The sequence below is a fragment of the Eubalaena glacialis genome, chromosome 2 (assembly GCF_028564815.1).
Source record: "Eubalaena glacialis isolate mEubGla1 chromosome 2, mEubGla1.1.hap2.+ XY, whole genome shotgun sequence".
Taxonomy (NCBI): Eukaryota; Metazoa; Chordata; class Mammalia; order Artiodactyla; family Balaenidae; genus Eubalaena; species Eubalaena glacialis.
In genome coordinates, this window is record NC_083717.1 from 156,938,883 (window position 1) to 156,954,169 (window position 15,287).

The 15,287-nt window shown below is 32.7% G+C and overlaps 1 protein-coding gene across 1 annotated transcript in view; it reads right to left on the reverse strand.

The window, feature by feature from the left end:
• KCNH5 (potassium voltage-gated channel subfamily H member 5) overlaps positions 1–15,287 on the reverse strand; it is a 345,928-nt gene that overhangs the window by 74,962 nt on the left and 255,679 nt on the right. The window lies entirely within an intron of this gene.

Consider the following 15,287-nt stretch of genomic DNA (forward strand, 5'->3'; position numbering starts at 1 on the left):
AGAATAAGCTCTAAGTATCCTTTAGAAGGGGGAACAAATGGCAGAAACATGCTTAGAGAGATAGCGGTACAAAGCTTTTATTCCCTGTAGCTTTCAGACAGGGCAATTAAAGACCCAGGTTAAAATGGATATTATCCTCGCATTATCATCAGAGCATCATCAAGCAAGATATGATTATAGAAGTCAGGACTGCCCAATTTAAAGATGCATGTGCAAACTCACTTAGAATCCTCTCCCAACTCCCTTGGTAAACTATTCCTTATAATCGGAAATGTTTTTCTTTGATAGAATTTGAATCCCTCAAGCTGAAGTCTAAGTTGATTTTTCCTCATTAAGTTATATTGAATAATGTTTTAATACAAAATGGTTTTCTTTCCTGTACTAATTGCATTTTAACCTTTAAACAATTACCTAAGTCTTGGAATATCCCCTGACTTTCCTTTTATTAGGGGTTCACTATCAATGAAAAGGAAATTTCTCTTTGAAATGAAAAGCTGGTTGCTTCCATGTGTAGAAGACGAGCCCATCATAAATGTAAAGACCGTTCATTAAATGATGATTTCAGCATCCCTCCCTTTAACCTTTCCTAGTACTGTGATACTATCTCACATCACTTAAGCATCTTTGTGGATTTTTTCTTACTCCTTTGAATTCCTATATGCAGTAGCAATCAGCTCACCTATCTTTCTGAAACAGTTCCTCTTTAAGGAAAGGAACACTTAACAGGGATATAGAAGCAATTGGCACTTTTCACATCAGTTATTTTCCATAATAATATAAATTTTTTTTTTACTATATTAACTTTTAGTGACTTCTGACAATATTAGTCATTCAATAAGCGCTTATTGGGCTTCTACTATGGGGCATGCCACTGCATTAAATTCCTGGAACTAGAAGGATAAATAAGATGCTCTTTGCTTTGGGGGAGGTAACCATGAAGTAGGGTAACCATGAAGTAGGGGGAGGTAGGCATGTAAAGAGACAATTATAATACAGTGAGAAAAGTGCTATGATAGGAGCATTGCCAAGGTGACATGGAAGCATGTGCTGCCTAGAAGTCATTACTTATGACTTAAAGGTACCATAAAAGATCAACCTCAAGAGGACATGGGTCTGGGTGCAAATCTACCACCTATTGCCTCTGTAACCTAAGGCAAGTTATTTAATGACTCTAAACCCCATCTGCGAAATGGGATGATAGTGTTTATTTCATAGGTTCATTGTAGGAATTAAATGAAAGAACTTGAGTTAGCCCAATTTAGTCTTGCACATGGCAAAAGTTAAAGAAAGGCTAGTTTTAATTTTCCCTACTGAACATGAGTATTCCTACAAAATTTACTGTTTTTTTTAGTTCTCTAAAAAAGCAGTTTGCTTTTTTAATTTCATTTTCCACTCCTGCCTGAATTCTGTTTCTTGGCTGTTTGATGAGGTTCCAAGCAGAATTAAGAAAGTATTTCAGCAGGAGCCTGAAAACATTTTAAGCTTTAACTAGTGTTAATATTATATTTTCCTCAAGTTGAAAATGAAACTGGTGCTAGAAAGCAAAAAACATAAAAGCAATTTTAAAATACATACACACATGCATAAACATTGCACTGAATTGCTTAATGGGAAAATGGATCAATCTATTTCTATCCCATTTACCTTACAGAATTTTCATTGTTTTAGATTCAATTTGGTAATAGTCATTTTATGCCCTTTTAATTATTTCTTTCAAGATTCATGCTGCAAATGAAATCTTCCAATGTTAGCAATATTCTCTGTTTAGTGGCATATCAAAAGAGGATTTTTATTGCATTTTAAGTGCATCTTTCCGGTTTTTTTTCACTTTCCTTAAGACATTGCCTCATTATTTTGATTCACGGGATATACTAAAGTCCAGATGTTATAAAGTGACAAATTAAAACTAAGTGTTAAAATAGACCAAAGTCACCCCTAGTGGCAAGCTCCTTCCCAATCCGTATACAGAGCATGTGCTCTATCACGATGTGTCTGTCATCAAAATATGAGTATAGTGTTATTTTTTTCTGTATATGAAAGCCCTAATACATGTCTTAAGCAAGGCAAAATTTAGTTTTAAGTGATAAAATAAAGTTATCATGCAAGATGACTCTCACACCTGGTCCATTGGTCCCAGTTTCAATGTACTCTGCCTTGAATGTCATATCCAACCTCTCGCTGGTATATTCCCCATTGGATATCTCATAGTTATAAACAAATGAAATTGCATTTCAGTAGAACATATTCAGTTAAAAGTGACCTCTTTTATTTGTCTCCCAAGTTGATTACTTATCCCTTCTTCATGTCAGGATAGAAATAAATCAAAGTAGACTCTTAATTAAGACAATAAGTTTTCTCTTTGGAAGAGCTATGGTTGTATATAAGGGGTCGTTTTTAGAATTCTGCAAACCAAGTGTGAAAAAAAGGAAGAATGCCATGGTCTGAAAAAGAAAAATTGAGTATTTATGATGCCAGTTTCATCAAACCCAAGATCAAGAGGTATCATAACAGATACCCCTTAGGCTCCAAAGCTCTAACCTCAACACTGAGACTAGATCCTGATCTTAGAGGAAATGCTTTCAGTTTTTCACCATTGAGAATGATGTTTGCTGTGGGTTGTTGTATATGACCTTTATTATGTTGAGGTAGGTTCCCCCTATGCCCCACTTTCTGGAGTGTTTTTATCATAAATGGATGTTGAATTTTGTCAAAAGCTTTTTCTGTATCTACTGAGATGATCATATGGTTTTTATTTTTCAGTTTGTTAATGTAGTGTATCACACTGATTGATTTACATATATTGAAGAATCACTGCATCCCTGAGATGAACACCACTTGATCATGGTGTATGATCCTTTTAATGTGTTGTTGGATTTGGTTTGCTAATATTTTGTTGAGAATTTTTGTGTCTATGTTCATCAGTGATATTGTCCTATAATTTTCTTTTTTTGTGAGATCTTTGTCTCATTTCATAGAATGAGCTTGGGAGTGTTCTTTCCTCTGAAATTTTTTGGAAGAGTTTCAGAAGGATAGGTGTTAACTCTTCTCTAAATGTTTGATAGAATTAGCTGTGAAGCCATGTAGTCCTGGACTTTTGTTTGTTGGAATTTTTTAATCACAGTTTCAATTTCAGTACTTGTGATTGGTCTGTTCATATTTTCTTTTTCTTCCTGGTTCAGTCTTGGAAGGTTGTACCTTTCTAAGAATTTGTGCATTTACTCTAGGTTGTCCATTTTATTGGAATATAGTTGTTTGTAGTAGTCTCTTATGATCCTTTGTATTTCTGTGGTGTCAGTTGTAACTTCTCCCTTTTCATTTCTAATTTTACTGATTTGAGTCCTCTCCCTTTTTTTCTTGATGCATCTGGCCAAAGGTTTATCAATTTTGCTTATTTTCTCAAAGAACAAGTTTTTAGTTTCATTGATCTTTGCTACTGTTTTCTTTGTCTCTATTTCATTTATTTCTGCTCTAATCTTTATTATTTCTTTCCATCTACTAAATTTAGGTTTTGTTTGTTCTTCTTTTTCTAGTTGCTTTAGGTGTAAGGTTAAGTTGTTTATTTCAGATTTTTCTTGTTTTCTGAGGTAAGATTGTATTGCTATAAACTTCCCTCTTAGAGCTGCTTTTGCTGCATCCCACAGGTTTTGGATTGTCATGTTCTCATTGTCATTTGTCTCTAGGTATTTTTTGAATGCCTTTTTGATTTCTTCAGTGATCCATTGGTTGTTTAGTAACATACTGTTTAGCCTCCATGTGTTTGTGTTTTTCAGTTTGTTTTTTTTTTTTCCTGTAATTGATTTCTAATCTCATAGTTTTGTGGTCAGAAGAGATGCTTGATATGATTTCAATTTTCTTAAATTTACTGAGGCTTGATTTGTGGCCCAGGTTGTGATCTATCCTGGAGAATGCTCCCTGTGCACTTGAGAAGAAAATGTATTCTGCTGCTTTTAGATGGAATGTCCTATAGATATCAATTAAATCTATCTGGTCTAATGTGTCATTTAAGGCTTGTGCTTCCCTATTAATTTTCTGTCTGAATGATATGCCCATTGGTCTAAGTGGGTTTTAAAGTCCCACACTCTTTATTGTGTTACTGTCAATTTCCCCTTTTATTGCTGTTAGCATTTACCTTATATATTGAGGTGCTCCTATGTTGGGTGCATATATATTTACAATTGTTATATCTTATTCTTGGATTGATCCCTTAACATTATGTAGTGTCCTTCCTTGTCTCTTGTAACAGTCTTTATTTTAAAGTCTATTTTGTCGGATATGAGTATTGTTACTACAGCTTTCCTTTGATTTCCATTTGCATGGAATATCTTTTTCCATCCCCTCACTTTCAGTCTGTATGTGTCCCTAGGTCTGAAGTGGGTCTCTTGTAGACAGTATATATACAGGTCTTGTTTTTGTATCAACTCAGCCAGTCTGTGTCTTTTGGTTGGAGCATTTAATCCATTTACATTTAAGGTAATTATTGATATGTGTTCCTATTGCCATTTTCTAATTGTTTGGGTTTGTTTTTGTAGGTCTTTTTTCTTCCCTTCCACTGACAGAGGAAGGGATAAACAAGATGTGTGTGTGTGTGTGTATATATATATATATATACACACACACACACACACACACACACAATGGAATATTACTCAGCCATAAAAAAGAATAAAATGCCATTTGCAGCAACATGGATGGACCTAGAGATTGTCATACTGAGTGAAGTAAGTCAGACAGAGAAAGACAAGCATCATATGATATTGCTTATACGTGGAATCTAAAAAAATGGTACAAACGAACCTATTTACAAAACAGAAATCAAGTCACAGTTGTAGAAAACAAACTTATGGTTACCAAGGGGGGAAAGCGGGGGGAAGGAGGGATAAATTGGGATGTGAGGATTGACATATATACTCTACTATATATAAAATAGATAACTAATAAGAACCTACTGTATAGCACAGGGAACTCTACTGAATACTCTGTAATGACCTATATGGGAAAATAATCTAAAAAGAGTAGATATATGTATATGTATAACTGATTCACTTTGTTGTACAGCAAAAACTAACACAACACTGTAAAGCAAACTATATTCCAATAAAAACTAATTATAAAAAAAAAACCCAAAAAAACCCACTGAGACTAGAGAACCCCTTTTTCTAAAAAATTTTTTTATTGGAGTATAGTTGACTTACAATGTTGTGTTAATTTCAGGTGTATAACAAAGTGAATCAGTTATACATATACATATGACTCTTTTTTTTTTAGATTCTTTTCCCATATAGGCCATTACAGAGTATTCAGTAGAGTTTCCTGTGCTATATGGTAGGTCCTTATAGAGAACTCTTAATAAAACATAAATATAATCATGTTATCTCACTTTCTTAAAAATCTAAAAGCTTGCTTCCCCACCAGATAAAGCTCAAGTCCTAAGCAAGCATACAAGGTTCTTTATGGTGGGAGCCTCCTCCAGCCACAACCCTTACTACCTCCCTTCAACCCTGTATCCCAGTCACATGATATTTCTCACCTCTCTAAAGTTGCCATGCTTGCTCATGGCTGTTTGCCTTTACACATGCTGTTCCTTTTGACTGGCATACCCCATCATCTCCTTCTCTGTCTAGTCACCTCTGATTCATCCATCAAAAAAAATAGACTATCCCTCACTGTGTCATAAATACAATTTATATACAGCTCTATCATAGAATTTGGTATTGTATAGAAGGGAAAAATGAGAATAAAGGTGTTGTGATCTGTATTTTTAAATAATAGCACACTGTACTAACATTAAATTATCACAGAGTTGAAAGGACTTTGTCCTAGAGATTTCAAAATTTTATTTACAGCAATAAAATTATCCTTTACTTTTTAATGAAATCTTACCTTATGCTCAATATGTAAAGCAGATGCAAGCAGAATTATGCTGGATGAAAGTCTGATGGAAAAGCAGACTCCTAGGCAGGGCTCCAGAGGTCACATTCATTCATTTAACTCATAGCTACTGAGCTCTGGTTATGTGCTAGTTACATGCTGGCTACTATGCAGGCCCTCCAGATCCATGAGCTAAAACTCTCATGGTGCCTGACTCCCTGGAGCTTCCAGACAGGAAAACCTTGAAAAATCACTGCTCCTAGTCCAATGCCCCATTTTACAGAAAACGCAAATGTATATAACATAAAGGTTATGTGATTTGCTCAAGGCCTCTCGATAAATTACTAGCAAAATCCAAAACTGTTGAGTTCCAGCTCTTAAGCCATGCTCCTGAGTGAAGCTCAACCAGCAATAAAATATAACATCTGTCACTTTCTGATGTTTTCTTGTTCTTAGTGTACTACAAAAATCTTTGCAAATTTGTTTCCATTTATAACTAAACCCTTTCATTTTAGATCCAGTAAATATAATGCATATAGAATGTGTCAGTAAAGACATGAGGATTCTCTGACAAATTATTTATTTATCCATTACTATTTGCCAAAGGGAAGTCATCTTATTTTATACATAAGTTGTAGTGTATATCTTGAAAGGATCTGAACTAGATATTAGCATAGAGAGAACATTTGATAAATGTCACTCAGGTAGATTCCTTCCCCCATCACTTTCATCCATTATGGTATTAGTGCTTAGAGGAAGCTTCGAAGAAGAGTGAGCCTACATACTTTAATTAGAAACCAAGAAGTTAAATCAAGATTCTCTAAGGAAATGGTTGACTAGAGTCAAAGGAAGAAGGTTTATCCTCTTTTATTCATTCTTGGAACATACTTTAGAATGTATTTTAACACTCATTATACAAAACATGGGAAATCAAAAGACTATAAAGAAGAAAATAAAATTTATTCATTATTTATACATATTTATATATGTATATAGCATTTTCATAAAACTTGAGTCTCTAAAGTTTTATTTCATGCTATAATCACTCAATGTCATATTATAATCATTTCCCATGCCATGAAATATTGATTTAAAAACAAAATTTGAATCATTGCATAATAATCCCTAATATCATTATAACACAATTCACTTAACCATTGCATTATAACTGGATATTGAGATTTTCAGTTTTCCCTTTCATAAATCAAGTCATAACAAATACCCTGTACCTATATCTGGTTGTCTAAGGACAGTATTTTTAGAAGTAAAATTAGTGAGTAATATATAAAAACATTTTTAAGGCTCTTGCCAAATTGCTTCCCAAACAAGTTGTACCAAATTACACTTTGACTGGTAGTATATGAGAGTATCTTACATGATTTTAATAATCTCTCTCTGAAATCTCCCATTTTCATTTGAAAGAGAAACAAATGGCAATTTCACCTGAAACAAAAGAACTGTACAGTGACATGAGACAGAGGCTGGAACACTTTAGTCTTAGTGGAAGTGGTTTCCTACCACTACTCCCTAGTTCAGTGACCACAGTTGGACCACTTCTAATCAATCTACAACAAATTTCTAGTGTGAAAATGGGAATAATTGTATTTTAAGTGCCTGAAGGTAGTGAACTAAACAAGGCTCCCTCTTGAGGTCTCTTACTGCTCTTAAATATTTTACTGTTTATCTATAAAATCCTGTATCAGGAATAATATAGTATCAGCTATCTTTAGTAATAATTGATTAGTGAAGATGATCCCGTTTTTTTTCTTAGGGCAATGGAATAAATACATTGATGACATTTTGATAGGCATTGAAGTCATCGTTGACATTCTTCAAAATTCCTGCTCCCTTTCATGCAATTGTTATGCATTGCTAATTAATCACTGCTCACCAATCCAACTGAGTGGGTATTAAGTTAGTGAAAATTAGTGGAAAATGTCAGGCAAGTGACATTTGCACATAAAACATTTTTACAATCCTTCCTGGGAATGAGGAGTTCAAGACTGCCAACAAGTGGAGTAGTGTTCTCTACAGGAATTCAATTCTCATTCATTTTATAGGAAGAAAAGAAAGCTCACCTTATTATTACTATTTTTAACTATAACCAGGCAGCCATGAGGACCAAGAGAGAGCAGCTATCTGGATGTTAGTCTGCCAATTTCTGGGGGTATCAAAACCTCTAGAGAGTTAACTCAGAACCATGTAATGAAATAAAACCAAAGTAAATTAACTTCCATTGTTTAAAAGTAAAAGGTCATATTTAGCGACAGAAGACTGCTCTAACCAGTGAGAGATTATAGATTAAAATCCATAGGTTTCACTTTACAGATAAATTTCCTGTGACTAGACTTCATATACAAAAGTGAGACCTAAGGTTTTTGTTTAAAAAACACAGAAAACCAATTCTACCAAGTTTTTCATGGTCTTGGTTTTCTAGTAAAGTGAGCAGTGAAAAGAAACAAATAGCAGTTGTTACCAGTTTTTTAACTTGTTAAAGCTGCTGTTTGGGGCTACTAACTTTCCAAAGGTAGGGCTCTGATGAAATTTAGAGTTTCTATTGTTCTCTATTTTCTATCTCATGTCTGTATTTTTATATGTGCATATATTTGACTAAATAAGAACACTTTTACACATGTGAAAATATTTTCTAAAATTATACTTTAAAAGTAATTTGATTAATTATGCAGAAGATTGGAAACCATCCTAGAAACAATCTGGACATGATCTTTTTAAAAGTCATCTATGACAAATGATGCTCCCAGCATCTCTAAAAGAATGAGTTCCTCTCTTATATTGTGGGTGGAAGTGAATTAGCACTTCTATTACCTGGTGATATATATATATATATATATATATATATATATATATTATATATATTATATATATTATATATATTATATATATATAATTATATATATATAATATATATATATTTATATATATATATTATAATATAATATATATAATATAATATATATATATTATATATATATAAGGTATATATATATGTATAATATTATATATATATATATATATATTATATATATTATATATATTATACCTTAACATCCAACAATTCAACTTGTAGGTATATACTCAACAGAAATGTCTATATATATGGACAAAACCATATGAACAAGAGTGTAGCAGAACTATTCATAATAGCTCCAAACTGAAAATTACCCAAAGATCCATAAACATTAGAATAAATAAATACATTGTGGTATATTCACACAATGGACTGCTATTCAGCAACAAGAATGAAAGAAGAAACAACTACACATAACATACCTGAATCTCAACAACATAATGTTGGTTAAAAAAGAGACTGACACAAAGAGTATTCTCTACATAAGTCCATTTATATAAAGCTCAGCAACTGGCAAAATCAATATACGGTTCTTGAAGCTAACATATGAGTTACTTTAGAAGGGCAAAGTTGATTAATGGCTGGAAAAAACATGAATATGTTCTTTCCACATAGATATGACCTATATGGGAAAAGAATCTAAAAAAGAGTGGGTATATGCAATTGATCCCTTTATTTATTTATTTAAATTAATATTTATTAGAGTATAGTTGATTTACAATGCTATATTAGTTTCTGCTGTACAGCAAAGTGAATCAATTATACGTATACATATATACACTCTTCTTTAGAGTCTATTCCCATATAGGTCATTACAGAGTATTGAGTGGAGTTCCCTGTGCCATACAGTAGGTCCTTATTAGTTATCTATTTTATATATAGTAGTGTGTGTATGTCAATCTCAATCTACCAATTTATCCCTCACGCCCCCTTTCCCCCTGGTAACCATAAGTTTGTTTTCTATATTTGTAACTATCTGCTTTGTAGATAAGTTAATTTGTACCCTTATTTTAGATTCCACATATGAGTGATATCATATGATATTTGTCTTTCTCTGTCTGACTTACTTCACTCAGTATGACAATTTCTAGTTTTTAAAGTTTACCTTTAAAACCACACACAAACATAAATAGTAACTATGTGAGAAGATGGATATGTTAATCAGCTTGACTGCAGTAATCATTTCACTATGTATATGTAATCAAATCATCATGTTATGCACCTTAAATATATACAACTTTTATTTTTTTAAAAAGTTACTTTCAAACAGATAGTTATTATCCAAAGAAAATGAATGAAACAGAAATTGGAAACACCAAATCAGTAGTGACAATTATTTCCAGAATGATTGTGACTATGAATGCTTATGTCTCAACCTACCATTCAGTTCCTAAAGATATGCATCAGGTATCTTTCAAATTACTTAATGTAATTTAATATATTTATGTAATTTAATATAAACTGTAGAAAGTAAAGGTAGTCAAAAGAAGTCATGAGTAGTAAATGAAGCAAAAGATATGTGGGTTGATTATTTATATTGCTTCTAATTCCAAATAATTCCATATATGTGTGCATGTGTGTATCCAGATGGATAAAATCAAGCATACAGAAAATAACAGCTAGGAAGTTAAGTTGTCTTGAAAAGATTAGGAAATTATTAAGCAGAAGAATAACTAAATAAAATAAAACAAAATACCAATGTTTGAACAATTGAGATCATATTGAAACATTTTTTCACAACTCTGTCATATATAGATGACAGATACAGTATATATAGCAGTGTGTTTATATGTAAGATGTCTATGTACTATAAAACCAGAAATCTTTCAAAGAACACCAAGCTCTTCCACTCACTCTCCCAATATGTCAACATTTATAGACTAGACCCTGATCAATATGTTCTTATTGAATAAAGCCTGTTATGTTATTTTGTATAGTTGAAATGGGATAGCAATATCAGACAAAGCTTCCTTGTAAATTATACCCTTCACTATTAGTAACATGTCTCAGGAACTTAGCTCTCTGGGACAACTGGAATAGACAAAAGAATATAGTTACTTGAATATTTACATGCTCAAATATTCCCCCTATATTTTCTATGGCAGTATTTCATGCATAAGTAAATTATAAGAAACAACATGCAGACTATATTAAAACTAATTTTTAAAAGCATGTACAATAAATATAATTTTCAAAGTTAAGAAAATGAAATATAAGCCTTAGATTGAAAGAATATATTTGTAATACATGTATCTTACAAAGGAGTCATATCTCAGATAACATGAAAAACTTCTACAAATCAATAGGACATAGGCAGAAAACCTAATCTAAAAATATTTTAAAAGAGTTGGGCAATTTACAAAAGAGATTATCTAAACAGATAATATGACTTTTAAAGGTGTTCAAAACCATTAAGTATGGGGAAATACAAATTAAAACCACAATTAGATACCAATACACATACGCCGCAATGGCTAAATGTAAAAGGCTGACAATATACTAATTCCTGGAGAACATGTGGAGCAACTGGACTACCAGTTATCAGATAGTTAAATGGACGGTCCCATTCTAGTGGGAATGTCAAATAGTACAACTACTGCCAAGGCTCTTTGACAATTAATAAAACCAAACTTCTACCAATACTACAACCCATCAATTTCATTCCTATGTATATATACTACAGAAGTCTGTAAATATGTTCATTAAAAGACAGGTACAAAAATTTCATAACATCTTTATTCATAACAGCCCAAACTTAGAAGCAACCCTCGTGTCCATCAGCCATAGAATGAGCAGGGAAATTTTGATATATCCATATAAGTGAATACTACATATATACTGTATAATTCTACTTATGTGAAGTTTAGCATCAAAATAGTGGTTACAGGAAACAACTCAAATGCCCATCAACTGATGAATGGATAATCAAAATGTGGTAAATTCATACAAGAGAATATTATTCAGTCATTAAAAAGAAATGAAGTAGTGATACATGCTATAACATGGATGAATCTTGAAAACATGCTAAGTGAAATAAACCAGTCACAAAAGAGCACATATCATATGATTCCACTTATACGAAATGTCCAGAATCTATAGAGACAGAGAGTAGATTAGTCCTTTCCAAGGGCTTGGGAGAGGGGATAATAGAAAGTTACTGCTAATGGGGATGAAGTTTCTTTTCGGGGTGATGAAAATGTTCTGGAGAGTGGTGACGGTTACACAACCATGTGAATCTACTAAAAACTACTGAATTGTACATTTTAAAATGGCGAATTTTATGATATGTGAATTATATCTCAATTTTTTAAATAGTGGTTTCTTTGGAGTAGGGAGGGGACAGTAATTGCCTGGACATGGCGTGGGATGAGCCTTCTGGGGTGATAAAAATGTTTTTTTCTTGATCTAGGTAGCAGTTACATGGTATATACATATATAAAAACTTATTGATCTTTATGTCTATGATTTGTATAGGTTATTTGTGTGTATGTAGTGTGGGTGAGTACCTTTCTCTGATAAAACACTATATGGAAAATCATTACTATCACCATTTTCCAACCACTAAAAATATTAGCATTAGGCAAATTTGGATAGAATTAAGTTGTACCATGTGTGGAATAGAACACTACAGGAGACACAACTACTTAATTTCATTCAATAATTACATAGTACTGGCATAGAGTGTATTTTTATGTAAAACATACATAGGAAGTGGCATTAATGAATAGTTACAAACAGTTTTTGCATGCAAGTTTCTTGCCTATCTCACCAAGAAAATAAGACAAACTCACTAGTCAGTCAAAGTTACAAGGAAAGGTGAACAGGTTGCAAAAAGGAAGCCAGCTTTAGGGAAAATACATTATTGGCAGCAGCTCAGAGGAGTGTATAATTAAGGAATGTTTGGGAAAAAGAGAGCTGATCTACACAGGCCAAACCAAAGTGAGAACTTGGCCATTTATAATTAATCAATGTTTATGTTTTTTCACTTCATGTAGTTGAAACAGCTTTTTTTTAATGATTGGTACATCATAATGAATTTCTATCACTAAATGTAGTGTCTACTATCTTAAGTTTGTATCAATGCTGTTAATAAGACCTGAAAACAGAACAGTAAATACTGACAGTTTTTTCATTGTTTACTTAATAGTATATATGTTGCCATGGTGACTAAACTGTTTAAATGTTTTAAGGACCAAAAATAAACAAACTTTCCTTATTTATGTGAGCCCATTTAGTAGCACAGGAGAAATACATGTTTTTTTAAGTTTAAGAAATTCCTTCAAAACTCATTAATATTCTGCAATATACTAGAAACCAAATGATCATCGTTTTGATATAGCATGTTATGTTGACATTATTAAAGGGACTTTGGGGAAATTAACTCTAAATGAATTTTGTTTTATGTATTACTTACATTGATATTTGCTACCAATGTCTTCATTGCTGAGAAACCAGACATGACAGTAATCAAACTTGTGGCAATTTTCATCATCCAGAAAATAGCCATGAATACAAGAGAAGTAAAACTGTCTATGAATAGGAGAAAAGACCGTCACACGCATGTGAGATCTGCATGTAACAGATGCCCTCAGACGTCACTTGATTCTTCAAGGAACTCTACCAGAGTCCCAGATCCTGCAAACATGACCTAGTTTCTGCACATGGCAGGTCAAAGACAGCAAATTGTTAGAAATTTTGCTGGAGGTGTGTGCTGACTGTGAGGAAAAGCAATAGATGAGAGGCTAAAGAAATATTCAAAAAACTAAAATGTAATGATGAACATATGGAAATGAAAACTTAAAACATAATATCATTTATAATTTATAAAATAAAATAGTAAATCTAACAAAACAGGGACAGGATCTGTATTCTGAAAATTACAAGATGCTGATGAAGGAAATCAAAGAACACATAAATTAATGGAGAGATATACCATATTAATGAATTGGAAGACCCAACATAGTAAATAGGTCAATTCTCCCCAGATTGATCTATAAGTTTAATGCAATTCCTATCAAAATTCCAGCAAGGTTTTTTGGTAGACATAGACAAGCTTATTCTGAAATGTAAATGGAAAGGTGTAAGACCTAGAATAGCTCAGAGCATTGAAAAAGGAACAAGGTAGTAGGAATCACTCTCCAATGTTATGGTATATTATATAGCTGTAGCAATGAAAACAGAATGATATTGGCAAAGACACTCTTTTCAACAAATGGTGCTGGAAAAATTGGACATACAGTGGCAAAAGAAGGCCAAACTTCAACCTAAACCTTACATCTTACACAAAAATTAACTCAAAATGCATCATGGACTTACATATAAATAAGACTATAAAACTTGAAGAGAATGAAAAGACAAATGACAAACTGGAAAAAAATACTTGCAAATCATATATCCAACAAGGGACAAATATCTAAAATATATAAGAAGTATCAAAACTCAACATTTAAAAAAAAAAATCCACTTAGTAAACAGGCAAAAGACATGAAAGAATGTTTTACTGAAGAGAATATACAGATGAAAAATAAGCACATGAAAATATGTTCACCATTATTAGCCATTAGGGAAATACAAATTAAACCTACAATGTGATATTACTGCCCACCTAAAATAAAAAATAGTGATAACCTCAAATGATGCGAGGATGCAGAGAAAATAGATTGTGCATATATTGCTGGTGGGTATACAAAATTGTATATCTACTCTGGTAGTTTCATACAAAACTAACATGTGCTTAACATATGACCCAGCAATTATACTCTTGGGCATTTATCCCAGAGAAAGGAAAATTAATATCCACACAAAAACCTGTCCATGAATGTTTATAGTAGTTCTATTTGTAATAGCTCCAAATGGAAACAACACAAATTTTCTTCAGTGGGTGAATAGTTGAACAAACTGTGGTACATCTATGCCATGGCATACCATTCAGTAATGAAAAGGAACAAACTAGTGATACACACAATAATTTGGATGGATCTCAAGGGAGTTACACACACAATGAAAAAAGCTAATGTCACAAGTTTACATGATTCTATTTATATAGCATTCTTGAAATGACAATATTAAAGAGCTGGAGAATAGATTAGTGGTTGCCAGGATTTAGGAAGGTGGGGGTGAGGGAGGAGGCTGTGGCAGTGAAAGGATAGCATGAGGGACCCTGTGATGGAACTGCCCTGTACCTTGACTGTGGTGGTGGTTGCATGAACCTATGCTTGTGATAAAATTGCTGGTTGTAGAACCAAACACAGACACACAGACACACAGAGAGAAATTAGTGTGTGTAAACTGGTGAAATTTGAATAAGGTTGATGATTCATATCAATGTCATCTTCCTGGTTATGAGGGAAACCGAGTGAAAGGTAGAATCTATGTTGTTTCTAACAACTGCATGTGATTTACAATTATCTCAAAATAAAAAGTTTTTTTTTTTTTAAATAAAGCTAAAAGTTTTGTATTAACAAAAACTAAAAGTTTTTTCCCTCCCTTTTCAGGAAGGGCAAATATCCCTTCAAACAACCAGAGCTCCTAGAACATCAACTAATAACAG